This window comes from Plodia interpunctella, chromosome 21 (genome assembly GCF_027563975.2).
Source record: "Plodia interpunctella isolate USDA-ARS_2022_Savannah chromosome 21, ilPloInte3.2, whole genome shotgun sequence".
In the NCBI taxonomy this organism is placed as follows: Eukaryota; Metazoa; Arthropoda; class Insecta; order Lepidoptera; family Pyralidae; genus Plodia; species Plodia interpunctella.
Genome location: NC_071314.1, coordinates 3,889,868 through 3,908,515, shown reverse-complemented (window position 1 = coordinate 3,908,515; position 18,648 = coordinate 3,889,868). Strand labels below are relative to the sequence as shown.

The 18,648-nt window shown below is 33.9% G+C and overlaps 1 long non-coding RNA gene across 1 annotated transcript; it reads left to right on the top strand.

Annotated features, from left to right (window-relative positions):
* Positions 1-3,639: 3,639 nt before the first annotated feature.
* Positions 3,640-11,013, top strand: LOC128679455 (uncharacterized). Its single transcript, XR_008405754.1, has 3 exons — positions 3,640-3,699; positions 6,481-6,644; positions 8,752-11,013. It is a non-coding gene; the product is annotated as an uncharacterized LOC128679455 (long non-coding RNA).
* Positions 11,014-18,648: the final 7,635 nt, after the last annotated feature.

Below are 18,648 nucleotides of genomic sequence, written 5' to 3'. Positions count from 1 at the left end.
TAAACTAGATAAGTACCTTTACGTGTTCCTGAGAAAAAGGGTATTGACAGACTGACGGGCGGCGAAGTGATCCTATAAGGGTCCTATTTTTATCTGTGTATGTGTGTGTTTATATTATGGCGAAAGGATTTTTTCCACGATAGAGAACTAATACGCTGTTTGTCTACGGCGTCCGTCCGGATCCATCATCCGACAAAATATCGGACACAAAAAGCTGGTTAAATTTATCATGGCCGTTTGTCCACGCAACGTCCAAGTTCAGTTCATCACTTTTCTCCATTTCTTTCTGAAGGTCACCGTTTCTGCATTTACAAAACATCACCGTCAAAAATTTGGAGCGAACGTATCGATCGAACTCTTTCATTTGTAAAGTTGCTTAAAACCATCGAAAAAAAAATTGAGAAAATTGATTAAATGAACTTCAATTGCTCGAGAAACTGGCCCCTGTATCAGCGAACTATTGATCTCAATAGTATCCATCTGGATATGGACAAAAATTTTGCTGCGCTGAATGTTGGCCATAAACTCAAAAATAATAATAATAATATCTGAGCAGTAGGCTCATTATTATTTTTATTTACCAATAGTGTGATTGGTAGGATGGCATAGGTGTTTATTATGTATTTACTTGACAGGCTGCTAGTTTACAAATAAAACAGCCGACTGTACGGAACAGAAAGCATTTATAAAATAAATAAAAATATAGAATGAAATATAAATAACAGTCGATATGTTTGTCTTGATTACATTTAGATTCGAATTCTTCCATAGTACATTTTTGTTTCACAAATATGTAACTTTGGGACGTCACGGTGGAAGATCACTGAGATATTTGGAGGCCCAGCTCATAAGAATCAGCCACATAATAAACGTGAAGCCTATTATAACAATAGACACGATATCAATAGTAAAGTTACTATAACTTTCCGTTTTCTTCGCCATTTTATTCTAAATAGTGTACGGTGTGTACTTACGAATGTGTGAAGTACTTGCACATCCAACTAAGGGCCATAAGAAGTATCACAAATGCGAACGAGATCAATATCACTTGTACCAAATCTATTTTATAGGTTGGAGCAGCTTTTGCCATATTATTGACCACTGGTTATGTGGCATACAACGAGGAATAATAACACCAAAATCACCACGGATCCAATTACTATCAATAACTGGTTCAAATTAAAAGTCAGGCCAACATTGTTTTTCTTATTTGAACAGCCACCTTGACCCATAGTTTATTCAAACTTTTGTCATCGTTATCCAGTACCATGTTTCAATTTTTACATACTTGTTCTTGGTTTTTAATATTAAATCACGATGTCGTGAAGACTTTTGATGTAAATTTTGAGGTCCATATTAAAGGTGTTATGGTATGAGTTGACAGAAAAATGACAGGAGACATCAATATATAAAGAAAAGGTTTAGAAGAGGTTGCGTTTCTTTTGTTCGCAAGTTCACAATTTTTTTCTAATAATTAGCATTGTCAGCAAAAAAGTCGAATCATTGCCGAGTCATGTCTATGCCCATAACTCCTCGCTCCAGTAGAACTCTATGGGTTCTAGGCTATATGGTGTTTTCGGTATATTTTGTACATGGTATAATTAGTAGGTACTCCGTACAAAGTACTTACTAAATCCATGATTTTGTATATGTACAACTGAACAAGCAAACAAGCCTGCGGCTTACCTGATGGGGAATGGTCACCGCATATATTTTATACGTCACGTTATATATTTTTCTCGTTCTGTCAATGCGAAATTTTGTAAAGTGCGATAGTGACAATACCACACACACACTTTAGCTTAAAATATGCTTTATCTTTTTTGTGAAGTGAGGTTTAGTGCTGGAAGAGGTCTATGTGTGCGGCACAGCTTGTGCCACACACACAGACCTCTTCCAGCTACGTCCATTATTATATAGAGTCTTCCATAAGTTTCCATTCAAAATTCAATTTGTTTCCTTCTCCTTTTATCCATCTCATTATCTCTCATTCTCATTATTATGGTCATCAGTTTACAATGGTCAAAAATGTTTACGCCCGGTTTACGCCCGGGCATAAATCTATCTGAGCGTGCAGCTGAAAAATTCAAGGTTCCGAACAGAATTGCTTGTAGTAGCTTGATGCTGCAGTTAGCACGCCTGTGTAATTAATGTTAAAACCCAATTTTTGCTCGGCCATAACAGTTTCTACAACATAGCTTTTGGTTTGAACAAGTTAATAAATTATAAGATACTAGCTTTTGCCCGCGACTTCGCCCGCGTTTATTTTTTACATTCGCTCATAACTTATTTTTAACAATATCTCGGGTCCTAAGGAACTTATCGCTATTAAACCTATAGGTACCAGATTTTAAGTTAGACTATATAATATAACTGTGAAAACTATATTCAATTCCGGCCAGTAGTTTTTACGTTTTGCGCGAACAAACATAGCTCACTAACAGTTTTATTACTTATATGTATCCTTATAGTATAGATAGTATAATTTTGTCTTAAATTATATTTTTGTTGACTTAAATATTTGTCTACCCTTAGTCTACCATGTGGCCAGTGACTAATTGTCACACTGTTGCAGATACCTACTGAATTTCGGGTAGATCCATTGACGGATAATCTGGGATTGTTTGTTCATCTTAACAACTTTCTCAATATATCCACGGGTGATACGTTAATCATTTTACTTTCTCTGGAATAGCTTTTTCTCATTTGAGCTGGATGTGCTCCAAAAATGTCGGTATTAAAAAAAGAACTGCAAAATCAGCATTTGCATCAGAATAATTCACGATATATTCCTCTCTAATAATATCTCTAATAATAAACAAAAAAATATTTTTTTTAAAACATAGTCGCGTAAAGTAACTAGTCTTCAATAAAAATGTTATTCAACTGGCAGTGACGAGACACAATGTGATATTTTAAACGAAGTTTGCCGATTTGTCTCGTTTTATCCGCGCGCTATTGGCAATTGGCTCGGTGCAACTGGGAGTTTCAATTTATTACTGGATTTAAATATTCCTGCAACGCGTCGCTGGCACGAAATTAAAAATAAAACGTGCTTGTCAAACGTAAGCTGCCAGTGTGAAAATGCTCTACCTTTTCAAAAAAGTAGCAAATTCAAGGCGTTATTCGTGTTTTAATTTCATGTTTAAAAATTATGCACCAAAAAGTGTAGCATATATTTGATGCCATATTATATCTGAATCACCAGACGATGTCTGATAATATGTGCACCAATTTCACTCGAACAATTCGGTGCCTGTCTCCCGGGGGCCTCATAAATATTAAGTGCTGGCCCAAGCCCATCATGGTATAATTTTATTTTATATAAGTGTTGTGTAATTTGTTGTATCTTGGTTTGTTGCCAAATTAGCCAGGAATCACAAAATCCCATTGTCATGTATTCTTTTGCGTTCACTCCAGTGTGTGACAATTTTAAGTCAGCTTTTACTTCAGTTCACACCGCACAATAGCGGTTGATTCTAATTGGCGCGTATTGTGACATCGCGCCTTTGATCATAAAATAACGAAAATATAGAAGATAATTCCCATAACAAATTAAATGAAATCATTCCCATGATAAATAATTAAATAAAATTATAAGATAATATAAGATAATATATATATATATAATCAACTCAACAAAAAGGGTGTTAAAAGCGTTGCAGGCGTCGACAGGTTGCAGTGAGTACTTCCCATGAGGTGGGTCGTGGGCTGTGTTTAAAGAATATTCTATAACCACAGCGCTCAATTTTCAACGTACCGCTTCTGTAATTTTTATATTTAATGCATCTATACTGTACGCGATTCCCAATTGATTTACATATTACATTAGAATGCAGAACGTCACTCGGTCAATGTATACGATTCCACGCGATCCAACCACACAATTTCTTTCCTTCTATTTTAATTGAACCGTAAAAATACATATGTCTACCGACAATTCTGGATTTGTAAGTTACATCATCTTTCATTACGCGTGGAATCTTCAAGAACTCAACCAATTATAATTATAATCTTTAAACCTTGGAGAAAAGGCTGCAGTGAAGTTTGTTGCGCCGCCACTTCTTCACCTTACGCTTTGAAAGTCAACGGTAGACATAGTTTTAAGTAAAATTTTGACGTCAATACGGTATTGGTATTATTCTAAGTTGACTTAATAATCTTGAATTTTAATTTTAATCATTGTCGATGCTTCTCCTACTAGTTTTGGGGATCTTAAAATAGAACATAATTAGAAGAACATGATTGAACACCTTTCGGAATTACAAAGACTTTTCCCATGCCCATACGATTTATTACAATTATTTACTCAGGAATTATTACGTAAATTCGTGTGTGCCAGGGAAGTTGCAGCAAAGAACAAAAGCTGACTGGATGAGCAAAAGCTATACATATTAAACGGCTGAATCTTTTAATAAATACTTTGTAGATTTTAATGTATATTAACAGAAATACCTAATTGTCCAAAAGATCTCAACAGAGCAGAGTCTCATCTTTCAACCGTGTGAAACTTACGTACTTTACTTTTCATTTCGTATTTAAGGAAAATTACAAAGTAAAAACTTATATTTCTAAAATATTTTTAAATTTTGATGTAAAAATTTTAAATATTAGCAAACACAGCTATCTAGACCCACTTATTTTTTATGACACTACCGGCTGTTTATAATTAACTAACAGTATCGTAGAAATTCACTTCCCGCCCTCGAGAAGGAAGCAATATGAGTATTTCCCGACCGTGTTGGTTTCTGTTTCTACCACCCTCTATATAGGTATCAGTATCGAGCATGTAATTATTACTTACCAAGTATGAGAAACGAAAAATTTATTTTAATGAATAATACAAATACTTTTTTTATTAATTTTAACGTGAGCAGTTAAAGTGACTCGGTGGCAAATTTAATTAAAGCCCTATGCTAAGACAAGATTGATGGGCTCCCGAGTAGACGCGTGAAACACACGTCTCTACTATAAATCTAATTTTTCCCAACTCATCCTGTGTGAGGTATAAAAATTGTTTGTTGAATTTATGAGCGAGACGGTTTGATCGATCGAAGCGCCTGCAACAGTTGAATAGCAATATTTTGTATATTTTGTGCAAGTAAATTCATAGTATTCATAGTACACTATGAATTTACTTTAAAAAAATTACAACACACAACGGATTACACTATGTCCGAAGCACACAGAGACGAGTACAAACGGACCAACTTATGTTCAGAGCCTATTAATAAACAAACCAAGGCAAGGTAAACTAGATCCAGGTGGAAAGAGCTCCGTCAAGACACTGGGAGACGCTGCGCGGTATCGCCTCGCATTCGCACTCGCACTCGCATCGTACTCGCCCATCCATTCGATTTTAGGTGGCGTCGTCAAAGTCGATACTTCTTTAATAAAACTATGCCGGCTTTTTAGTCTCTGGGAAATTGGCTCATGACCGTGCAGTGGGTGTTAAGGATTCGTTTCATTTTTGGTCATTTCAGTGGAGGCAGCCACGTCTCTGCGTACGTCCGGGGGGCAACACTCACTGAGGAATACAGTTTCTCTACAGGCGTCGATTTAAGACAGCCTGTTATTATCACACACGTCACTTAAAAGCTGTATCCATTAAAACTAACTGCCCTATTTAATGGGTTTAGACCCATAAAGATCTCCGTAAACTAAAACCTAATTATATAGCAGCACCCTTTCTGTAAAGGTTCTGGATCCCAGATGGAGAAAGAGTTTGGTTAACTCCACGTATGAAGGTCGTTTTAAAATAAAAGCTTGATGCAAAGCACTTGAAAAACTCGCTTCGCGTAAAGTTATTTTACTCTAGGACGTTGCGTAGTCCAACTTTTATTGTATAAGTACTTTGTTCATATGTAAATACCTATAGACGGGCGAGCCAATAAAACGAATCGTAATGCTTTTCATCCTGATAGGGTTGTCACGTCAATTGTTATATGATGTGCTATGAATAAAGGATCGTACTTGAATCAAAATTTAGATACTTATTTAAATGCAGGTATCACTCCTCTTATTGACTTCTTATTGGATTTTAGTCAAGTCGCCTAAAGGCAATTGACATAACTGATCCGAAGTTGCTTTATATTGGATTTCCAACTATGGGATAATTTTCTTAAAAATATTATATACAGCGATTGCTAAAGCTATGTTTAAAAAACTCAATAGTTCTTCTGAAATTCGAGATGTGTATAGGTACTTCTATTCCAAACACTAAATGAAAAATGCAAGAAATAAGGTTTTGTAAATTGCAAATAGGTACACCCAAGAGCAAATGTGGCAACCCTAAAAGAATGAAACTCATTTTGTTGTAACAATAGAAAAGTTGTTACTTTGAATTTAAACTCGCCCCTGCATTACTGGTTTCAACTTATTAGAGAACAATGAAAAGTTTTGCTACAGCATCCGAAAGACAAACGCATTTAAAGCTGTTTATTATACAACTAAGCTCAATAATGGGTTATTTTGTTTCAGATAGGAAATCTAAACTAACATCCTAGGTGAACGATATAATGTTGCATGTGTATGTCTGATGAAAGTAAAATGCAATTACCTACGGCATCGCGTCGCGCTGCCTTGGCGCTTTTGTCAATCGCTAGAACGCCGCCTAATTATGCAACTGCAAAGAGGATAATATTGTAAATAATTTCAATTGTACAATAAACTACATTGGTTATTTAATACCATTATATTATATTAATTTATATAAAGTAAAAATCCAGCAAGGCTCGGCCACACTGTTACTATCCATAATAAGGCTAGTTTTGACTATGTTCAGTATAATATAAGAAGGATTACCAAAACAAATTGCTGGGTCGCATACCACCCTCGTAAAAAGGGTCGGTTATAAGCCCACTAGATGTAATTAATTTCTAGTTTCAATTGTTAATTCTCTATAGGCATAACAAGACACGCACGACTGGTTCGCGACACACGGATGCGCGATCGTCGACAATATTTTGTCCGCGTCGAAACGAAACGAAGGGGCTCGCTGCGGCGCGAGTCGCATGGGCCCATACCCTGCCGGGTCATCTTTTCAAACAGAAACATTTTGATTTTCGCAAAATAATTTGATGAACATTTAAATTCCACAATTTCAACTTACATTTAGGTATTAACAACACAAGCATGGTTTAAAACCAAAAAAATATATATATACTTACTTATACGGGCAAATTACTCAAATTGAGTTAGCCCCAAAGCAAGTTCGAGGCTTGTGCTATGGTATATATACTAACTCGATGATACAAGCCTCCAGTGTATCTGTCTTGCATGATGAAAAAATCATCAAAAAGAGACCGAGATAACAGGAGATTTGGTTATAAATTTTAAACGAAATTAATTTTATAAATCCCAATAATATTACATTGTTCCTCAAGACTATGTGGCAGCCGCGTCGCACTATAGGGTAAGAAATGGCAGGATTCAAATTTTAATATTCTGCACAGCAGTGTGTCACTTTCGAAACGAGGGTACGTTTATTTGAGTTTCATTTCTAAATGCTGTGTGTGTATCTTGTTTACGTATTTGCATTCAAGAGGCCGAATGGCTGTAATTTTAGACTCTATCTATTTATGTCGCCATATTACAAATTGCTGAAATATTTTATACCGTCCTTGTATTCTCGTGAATTATCCCCTCGTTACTGTATGTAATTGTTATTATGTGACATTTTGAGGTCCCTATGTGTTTTCGACACTTCATATAACCGCGATTTTTATTATGCCAAACACCTTATTCTGATATTTTCATAGTATAATGCTTTGTACTTACAATATTTTGTCAATGCTATGTTGTTTTAATTCGATGATCTTAGTACTACAATCCTTACAGCGCTGCTCTTTAGGTAGTCCGTGGCATTAATTGTTCTATGTCATGTTTGTTATACTGTATACTCTCTGACAGCGCATAATCTAATATGAGGAAAAGATTGTATCCGTAGAATACCTAATTATTATATTATGTTACGGTATACACATTTTAGGTACCATAGGTACTATAGGTACTTCATGAAGTATCAGAAGTAAATAAATAAATGTGTAAGTATACTTATACTTACACATTTATTACTTATACTTAGACATTTTTAAGATAGACTTGGGACACGTGTTATTTGGATTCTAGGGACTAGAATTCTAGATCATGAAATATCAATCAATACTAACGTAACTTTTATTTTATAACAAATCTCTTTTGACGACCTCGGTGGCGCAGTGGTAAAGTGAGTACCCCTGAACCGAGAGGTCCGGGTCATGATGGAAAATGATAATTTTCTGATTGGCCTGGATCTTCGATGTTTATCTATATATTTGTTATAAAATATAGTATCGTTGAGTTAGTATCCCATAACACAAGTCTCGAACTTCCTTTGGGGCTAGCTCAATCTGTGTGATTTATCCTAATATTAAAAAAAAAAATCTCTTTACTATTGTTAGATTTTATCACAACAATACCTCAGGCAGTATTCACATGATCTTGTTAAATTTTCACGGAGATGGAACACCGAATATTTTGTGCCGTGTTATCTCTAACGATTGCACGTGTTTGAACTAGAATTTACTTCTTCTTGGCGTGTCGACTCGACGAATGATATTTGTGAAGACCAATTGTGTTTTAGTAATTATGTTACTGCTAACACGAGCTTTTATGAATAAATTTCAATAAAAATTAGTGTGTCTGGAGTCGGACAGTTTCATGAAAAATTTATGAATTATTCAAACGTATAATTTTGCTTACATTTTTCAGAGGAGAGCAGTTTTGGGACACAACTATACATATACTAATAGAGAAAGACAGACACAGACTATTTTAGATCATCTTAAAATCTTGCATTTGTAAAAATGATGACGCTTAACACCTCACACCAAAACCACAAATACAACTCGAATTAAAAACAAAACCAAATTGTGACAAAGCTAAATAAATTTGGGTGTCAATAGAAGTCTACCTGAGTCTAATTTACCTATTTAGCCTCCCTTTGTCCTGCTGGCAGTCCCTTTTACAGTCGAATTATTTAAATGAAATTTTAAAGAGCCATGTCCTTTTGAAGTTACAAAGGTTCAATTCGAGTTTTCGCAGGAAATTGAATATACACTGCGAATTCAGCCTTTCGTTTGTTAGCGCGTGAATTCTTATGGCTTTCTGATTTGTTGAATAAAGGTTATGTCGATTTTTGGAAGGATGTTCTATGGCAATTTGATACCAAAGACTTAATAATATAGAAAACACGATTTAAATTAAAATATACACACTCTTGTGATTATTACACGATAACTGAAATGAATTTGTATTTTCTGTATAAACTGATTCTCTTTTTTATTTTTTCATTGAAAGAACGCGGGCTTTGGCGATGATATATTTTTTATTCCCATTAACAACTTAAAAAATAAAAACATATTTAAAGACAGCAAGCATACTGTTGAAAATTTGACGATACCAACAGTAAGAATCATTTCTCCTTTATTGTTCTCGTTTATTGCCTACTTAATAAATTTATTTTTAATAAAAGATTATACATGTATCTCTCTCTTTGTTTTTCCAAATCGTGGAGCATCAGGGCCCAGGCTCTTAATCCTATTTTATCTTCTCAACTTCACGCGGCTTTCAAACTTGTGACAACGTTGACTACACATTAGATTTGACTTTTCCGCTAAGACTAGGCGAATTTTCCTGTATGTAAAACAAGGAAAAAGAGCTCGGGTCTTCTAAAAAAATCTACTGAATCTATACAATTTACAATACGTAGACATTGTAAAGTAGAACTTGCTAGTTTGTTAAACCCCTCGTGTGTGTGCGCCATTCTTCATGCCGTAAAAGAACGCCATTGGAGCCTTACGATCGCCATGCATCACTTTACAGTTAATGGATCGTTTTGTTCCGTGTACAGTCAGCCGCGAAAAATTATGGCTTTTGTATCAGATACGTCTTAATTCCTTACGGAACAGACATAGCCAAGAGTTGCGAATTTAGAAAGTCATGATCAATTGTGTTTGATGCATAATCAATCATTCTATATCACGGATAGAATTCATTGTAAATATTAGTAACAATTTTCTTTACACTATGTTAGTAACTTATCAGCTTAAATCTGTGAAAACTGTTGAAGTAAAAAATTCAATATCATCCACTCTTTTACAAAAACTCATGTAAATAAACAAAGTATCATGATACTTTCTTACATATATATATAACTAAGCTGTTTGTGCCATCTGCTTTTTGGACTTTTTTGCCAACACCGAGTAATTCATTCCTTGCTATTGGGATGGCTGTAGGTGAAAGTTCATTTTATAGATATTATCTGAACAAAACTATATTAGCATTCGTTAACGCTTAAGTGAGTTTAATTATTCACTGTGTTTTTGTAATAAATTCCCTTTAAATATAATATCAAACTCGTAGTAGTTTATAATATCAGTATTCTAGTCTAGCATGGTTAAAATGTTTCATATATATACCTTATCCTTTATCAAAGCGCTGTATATATCTCCAGTTTATTTTATAAACATAAAATGAGAATTAGCAAAGAGAAAGTAAAATGCCTCTTAGTTCAACAGAAGTAACATTGGAGCTGTATATGAAGCTATATATAAGTGTAGTGAACTGTATGGACCATTGGCCGGTTCATGGTCTGTCGGCCCGCAAGGATTCTATTGTAAAGGCTTTATGAACCAGAAGTAAAGGAGGGTAGCTTTTTAAATGGTTAATACCTCACTTTGTACTGTGTAAATTGACCGGTGTTAAGGTTAGCACGTATACAATTGATTTTCTGAGTGATTTTTTTCGATTATACGTGATTGAATCACAATTTTATCTCACATGTTACCTATATCCCCTGTTTCTTCTATTTTTTACGTCAACAAAATGTATTTTTTACAAATATTGTGGTCGCTTTTAACTGGTGTTTATGTATCGCACTAAATTACAAGTGAATGTACTTATTTTAAAATGTTATATGTAAACACTATAAGCGTGCCTTATGGTAAATATATAAATCAATATTACCAAACTAGATAATCTATGTTATGTTAAACTAAGTATCATTTCATTTTTGAAAATTAAGTACCTACATTTTGTTTTTACAAATTATTCATTTTAATTAAGAATGTATTAAAAGAATGTATTAAAATGGTATTAATATTTATCATATAATTAATATAAATAGATAAACAGATGAAGATACAAAGTCATTTTATTCAAAGATTTCCACTATCCCGAACGAAACAAGCTTATATGAAATTGAATCCTTAAACTTTTAGGATCATATATATTCCAAGAGGCGAATATTGAGATAACAAACAGGATTCCAGGAGGTAGAAATTATGGCCACAGTAAATTGAGATTCGGAATCCAGGTCTGGATTCAGGAATATTTCACACATAACTCCTGGAGCAATAATCCTGCAATTGCAGGGAATCTCATTTTAGAGGAAGACTTTTTAGACTGATTTGTCGGATATTATGAGAGAATTGCATTTAGGTATGATAGAATAATATAATAATATCGCTTATTATTATAAACATTATATAAAGCAACAGAAACAAAAAGTGGTGGCTTCGCCCGCGTAAAAATTATCTATGAAAGCGAAACGGATATTAAGTATTACAACATGCAGGCAATTTAAATTTTGGCCATTTGGTTATGATTTTATGACCGGTCGCCTACCTGCTGTCGACACTATTTGGGAAGGCAGTTATTCCCTAAAATGTATAAAATCCCAGATCTATAGCGTCGAAGGTACATTAAAAGATCCACAAAGCGTAATAAAAGTCAAAATCATCCCATTTCGGCATTCATTACGGCGCCAACTAGCCGCAACTAGCACTCATATATCTTCCGCCACGTAATGTATAATTTAAGGCCGACAGCCGTCAGCCCTAGGGTCCTGTATATTCTTATAATTGAACCTCTAACTGACCTCTTGTAAGCATTTTAACACGTTTTATTTAAGTTGACAGCTGTGCACGTTGAGGTCTTTCTGAAAACGGAATATTATTTTTAGCAAAATTATAGTGGAAAACGGAGTGAGGTCTCATTTCTGCGGTTTTACGTGAGTACTGGAGAGTCAAAACTCAGGAATATGATCATTAATATTTCGTAGAAACATAAATAATAATTATCACGACCGTCTTGTGTAGTGGCCAAGTCGTTTGCCTATCTGAAAGTCCTGGTTTCGATTCCCGGCCCGAGCAAATAATTTTACTCGTCATTTTATCTTTCTGAAATTCTGGTTCTTCTGGTTTTATTGTGCTCATTTATACATTTATCTTCATCAAACTCATTATACAAGTTTACATATTTTCCATTTATTTACATACATATCACCTAACAAGTGCACGCGACTGCAACCGCGCAAATTTTCCACTTTCTTTTCCTTTTCCGAACCCTAAGTATACATACGTGTATGTATATATACGAAATTTCAATAAAATGAAATGTAGATAAAGGGCAAAGAGGTAACAAACAAACAAGCATACTTTTAGCTTTTATAATAGTAACTATGCTTATTATTTCACACTTTTACAAATGACATAAAAATCTCAACGCTACCAAAAACTTAAAAAAAAATACAAAGACATATCCAACTGAAATGGACTTAGCGCTGATTTAGTGACGTCACGGTGTCCAGGGTTGTGACCTCAAGTAAACCAACCTGTCGACCACTGTTTTAAGATACTGCAGGGCCGCTAGTCTCTAAATTAGGCTCAAAAATGATAACATATAGAAATAATAACATACATTTTAATTAGTGATATTTGAATTGGAATAATATGTAAACTAAACATAACATACTTATTGAAAAAATATTTTGTTAATTACCACATAGGTAAGGGTTAGGTAAGTTTCACTGCACAAAATTTATGAGAAAATAATTGTATTTCTTATTTTCCAAAATATTATTTCTATAAATGTCAAAATTATGTGTTCTTCTTTCATTGTAACCTTATTTTGGAAGTTGCAATATTCCATTGAATGAGTATGCCGTAAAAACAGAAAGAAAAAAAATTAACTCATAGTGAAAAAACTGTGTAAGTTGTATTTTTATTTTATTATATTTTTGTGTAATTTTTTATTATATTGATAATAAAGGAAAATACCACAAAAATGCAGTTATATTAATTATAAAATAGAATTTTATTTATACGCTATGTAATTTATTAAATTATATTACTAAAATCCAGGTCGCCAAGGGAGAATTTTGCCATATTGCAAAGAATAAAAAAAAAAACAATCGTCTATTATGGACTTATGGTCTGAATAAAGAAATTTTATTATTATTATAATAAAAAGAACATAGCAACCCTAGTTGGAAGTCACAGGGCAGTACACAGCATCCAGACCATCGCTTATCGCATTTCAGAAGTTCATGTTTTATGGATCTACACTCACCTCACGGAGTATAAGTGTATAAATTGATTTTATATAAAAAAAAATATTTTTATAAAATCAATTTATGAGTAACTAGTCCTTTACTCATTAATCCCCTAAATAATATTCGACAGTGATTTTACGATCGACGCCTGACGTTAATAATTTATTTATTCCGTAATTGGCTCCTACGACATCTATGGGGAGTATAGTATAGAGCCAAAACCTAAAGTTCATTTTTTCTTACGTAAACAATGTTTTTTTTAATGATTTTACAGCATTATAAATAAAATTTTAAGAAAGTTTCAATACAAATATTTGATTTATTTTCAACAAGATTTAACAATAAGTACCGTGAAGATTGTTTACATGTTAGGACTCATAAGAAAAAGTGTAGATACTACTAATCTATAGCTAGTATAGTATTGAATAAATTTATATACAGTAGACGAACATCGGAATGGTGTGACAGATGGTCCGTATCGAGCACTGCCCGGTCGTGAATTAACTCTCCCGCCATTCTGACGGAGCTGACTAATCGCCCAGCGACCGCCATTTCGTCCTATTCCACAAACATTTCTCACTATTTTGTATAATTTCACACTAAAAATTAGGAAAGTTTGCCTAATTGTTAAATTTGATCTTTGCAGCAAATATTTTTCATAGACTCAAATTTTATCCTAATCCTAACTAATAAATGCGAAAGCAAGTTTGATTGTTACCTTTTACGCTCTATCTATTCAACCAATCTTCTTGAAATTTTGGATACAATCTTGTAATTGGAAGTACGGAGAAGGTATGTCCTTCTCTGGGTACCTACCATACTATCTTTCATCCTGGAAAAATACCTAATTGTTCTCATGGGAAACTCACGCGAGCGAAACCACGGGAACACGAGGACAACCAGAGTAGGTTTACTCCCAATGTTATCCCTGTTTATTCCCAAAAAAATCTAAAACCAAAATTTATAAAATATTGGACGTAGTGGGCGCAAACCATAACTATGCCTGGAACACATATACTGCTAAATCATCATCATCTCGGCCCTTTTCTGCACACTGCTCGTGTCTTGATTTTTACGCCAAATTTATCTATCCTGTGTTTATATAATTCTGATAAATAGACACAAACAACCATTTTTATTTAATGAAATGCAAATTGCGTGATTGTCATCGAACTAAGCCACGTCGACAGGATAGCAAATTTTGATTTATAATGTACATTGCACAGCACATCACTAATGAACTGTAAATTTGGCAAAGAGTAAAACATCAGAATGTATACCTTTGAAGTTGTTAATAAGACCTACTTTATTAAATAAGTATTTAATGCGTTGCAAAAAATCATTCGTTGTCGCAGATGTTTCTAGAATAATTTAAATTTAATTACATGACACCATAATGCAAATATTGGTGAAATATATGAGAGAAAAACTTTATTCGTCGTGGTAAGACTCAACGTCATCGGCATCGAGAGTAGTCAAATTGATCTGAAAAATATAATATTTTTATTTGACATACTTGCAGGAACCAACTAAAACATAAAAAAAAATATTCTCAGCTTTTTGGTTGGTTCTATGAGAATATTTTGAACATTCTCTCATTAACAGTTAATCTTTGCCGACAAATAGTAAATTAGCTTGTTGATCAACTTCGCCAATCGAACTCACCCTGAGCTGTAAATAGCAATATCTACATTTCGGTCTCCTTTAATACATCTACATAAAAGTTATTCCAATGACCTGTTTGAAAAAATATCGTACCTATTGTTATCTGACAGATAAACTAACCTAATAGATAAATCTGCCTGATGTGATTAGCCAGTTTCATAAGTTAGTTTGCACCTCTCCCCATTCGATCGATACCAGATAGCAGAAAATGTTATGCTCAATTTCCTTAATAAATTACAACATTTTAAAGTCCTAAAACACTCAAAAACCCTTTGTATACGACAAACAAAACAGAATATCTTGCATCTCTAAAATAAGAAACCAAACAATAAGTCTAAATGTCTTTTTAGGGTTGTGTTAGGGACACAGAATATATATATATTCTGAATATTCGAGCGTATATTATGTCAGCGTAAAAGATAACCGATGACGTCAACCCACCTTGGTAATGCTATTGTTGCGTATCAGGCTATGTGGCCCTTAATCGCCTCGTACTACATCCACGCGAGGATATTAGTGGTCCTGTTCTATGAATTAATTATCGAGATTTTTTTTCGTGGTTCCGACACGCCGAAAAAAATTATCGATTATTAATTCATTTAGGTATTAGGCATTTAGGTTCATACAATATTATTGGAGAACAATCAATCATAGGAATTTCTATGGCTACCTCATTAAGCAACTTTTCAATATTTTTCTTAAGTTCTTCGTGGATTTTTGTAAAAAAAACATATTCATAAATTAACCATTTATGTAGCCGAGACGTCTTTTTTTCTAAATACATATATTTAAAATAATATTAATAAGTAGTCGGAAAGTACTTTAACGGTAAATGCATTCAAATGCACACCACGACTTACCCACCTTTACACTGGTATTAAGGTGGTAAATAAATTCCCCAGTCTTCATACTAATACTGCTGAAAAAGTATTAAAGATCAGAAAAAAATGTGCCCTTAAATTCAAATGAATTCTTATTACCAAAAACTCTATTCTGGCATCACTGAAGTCGGAATTTTTACTAACACGTAGTGGCAGCCCTACATGAAAGAGCTCATTTCAATATCGCTAGGATATCTACATAAGCAGCTCCCATATATTCTATGCAGGAATCGCATTTGCAATATAAATTCTTTGAAAACTGAAGACTGGCTTCTGTCGAGTTGTTTTTATTATGATTTTCTATTGGTATGTTGCAACTTTAGTTTGTTATAAAGTATTATCGGGAGGTGGTGATCCAGTGGTAAGACGCTCGCCTGCGGTCGAAAGGTCCCAGTTACAAAATTATTATATTTGTAAACCAATTTTACTCATGTAATTATAGTAGTTTTTGCCACCACTTTCTTGGTGGTGTTGGCTCTGCACTGGTTGACTATTAACACAGTGGAAAGAAATTAATGCCTCTTTTCATTGTGCCTCAAAAAATTTAGGTTTATTTTAAAGTGGATTTAGGCATCACATGACAGGCAATGTAATCTGCAACATGAGAGAATGAGAGAGACATACATATCGTACATTAATCCTGCTCCGAATCTTAATAGACCCACAAATCCAACCCAAAACGCGAACCTGGCCTGTAAAGACCAGTACACAAGTGGATCATTATGGTGTCCTGCGTCAAATTAAGTTAAATAAATAAATAAAGCTGTTATACAACCTGCCCTCCCTTTAATTTGTACCTGCTTCTTTTTGACAGCGATGTTCGTTCAGTGGAAGGGGCTGTGATGTCATTATAAGAATAAAATCTTAGAGATTTTTAAAGCTATTCACATTATCATTACCTACCTTGCCATAGATCTGCTAAATACAAAGTTTGAAATCAATCGAAACTTCCTTACGGACACTCTCGTTAGTGTTGATATTAACTTGATACAACCAACTGAAAATAGCGGCCCAAAGCCGCGAGGGTTTCCGTATGCTGACCTCCAAACTTCAATTCGAAGATTGCACCCCATGTCGATGCTGTACATTATAGTATAGCTCTCCTATTACTTATCTATCTGGTTGTCTCATTGTGCAATAAAGTGTTTTTGCTTAACTATAACAGCCTTTATAAACACCTATTCCTTTTTTACAAAAATAATTAAGTACTTTATCCTCTATGTTTTGAGTTCCCGCGTTCCCAAAGTGATGTCCACAAACATCGATCTCTTGTTTCTTTATCCAGGACTTCCCTGCCACTGCCTTTATGACATGTTTCCATGTATGACATAGTCTGCCTGGTATCTTGATGTGTTACTTATTCACATGAACTACTGACATATCTAGAAAACTTACTTCGTGGTTTATTTCATCGTTGAACGCTCCGCCATGATCGTAAATCCTGGTAATTGGAGGTAGAATGGGCCGCTGTACTATGGGACTAGTTATGATTTTATATAGGACTTAAGATAACACACGACTCTCTGATTTGTAACGATGCCACTTTAACATCGCGACTGTAAAAAATAAATCGATATAAAAGTGATTTGTACCAACCTTTTGAGCCTATAAAAACATTAGGTTCTGCAGGTTTGCAAGCGAACGAATATGTATGTTTGTTTTTTGTCGCAAACATAACATTAATAGTTAGTTTCCTACTTGTTAGTTTTATATTTACATGGTCCCTGTTGTGTAAGTAAGTTAATTTGTATGTGTCTTTAATTTTTAAATTAATTTTATTTAAAAAAAATATATGTCACATTTGAGCTTTTCAAGATAAATATTGGTCGACAGACTTTTGAGTTCTTTTGAGTCATAAATGCGTCAATAATTAAATCGTACATACTGGCCAAAATAATTTCCTTTCGCTTCACCGTAGTCGGGTAAAATGAAATTATCCTTCTCTAAAATTGACCAAATTGAAACACGATTTCGAATATAGTATAACCTGGAGTAATCCTTTGAAACGTTACTCTACAGAGGTCTAGAGCTGTTAACAATTGTGTCGGACAAATCTAATACTCAATCTGAGGACACAGGAGTGGAGACTTTAAATCAATTCAAAATAAAATATTAAATGATACGCGATCGTCGACCAAAACACTAGAAAGAAATAAAACATAACGCACAAGTCGTATAAGAGTCGTATCATTAGCTATTGTTGTCCAAAGTGTGTTATTCCGTGATACGTCCCTATAAGAATGAGGGAAATCGCAGAAAATCGTCGTAAAAAGATTCCCAAACATACACTTACTCCCAATTAGGCTTTTTGTTGCCAAATTTGCTCTTTTGTTAAAAGGTAACAATAGCATGTCTACGTGTGGTAGAATTTAAATTCTGTTCGTACACAGGTATATTTTTTCTTGGCAAATTTTGTAACATTTGGCTTTTCTTTTGTAAGATATTCGATATGAATACTCTGTATTGGTATTCTTAGTTCCTATCTTGATATCATGTTCCAAATTTTATTTAAAATCTGGTCCAATTAATTGAAATAATAAAACAATACGAAAAAGTGACTAACTAGATATTTATGGATACTGTATGTTTATATGTCTGTGCGTAAATCAATCATGTAACATAACTAATACATTTATCTTCTTTACTAATACGTAGGTAATGAGTATAGTTATATAGTTAGATTGGCTATGTCAAAAGATGTGCTCACAACGAGATGTATAGAATAAA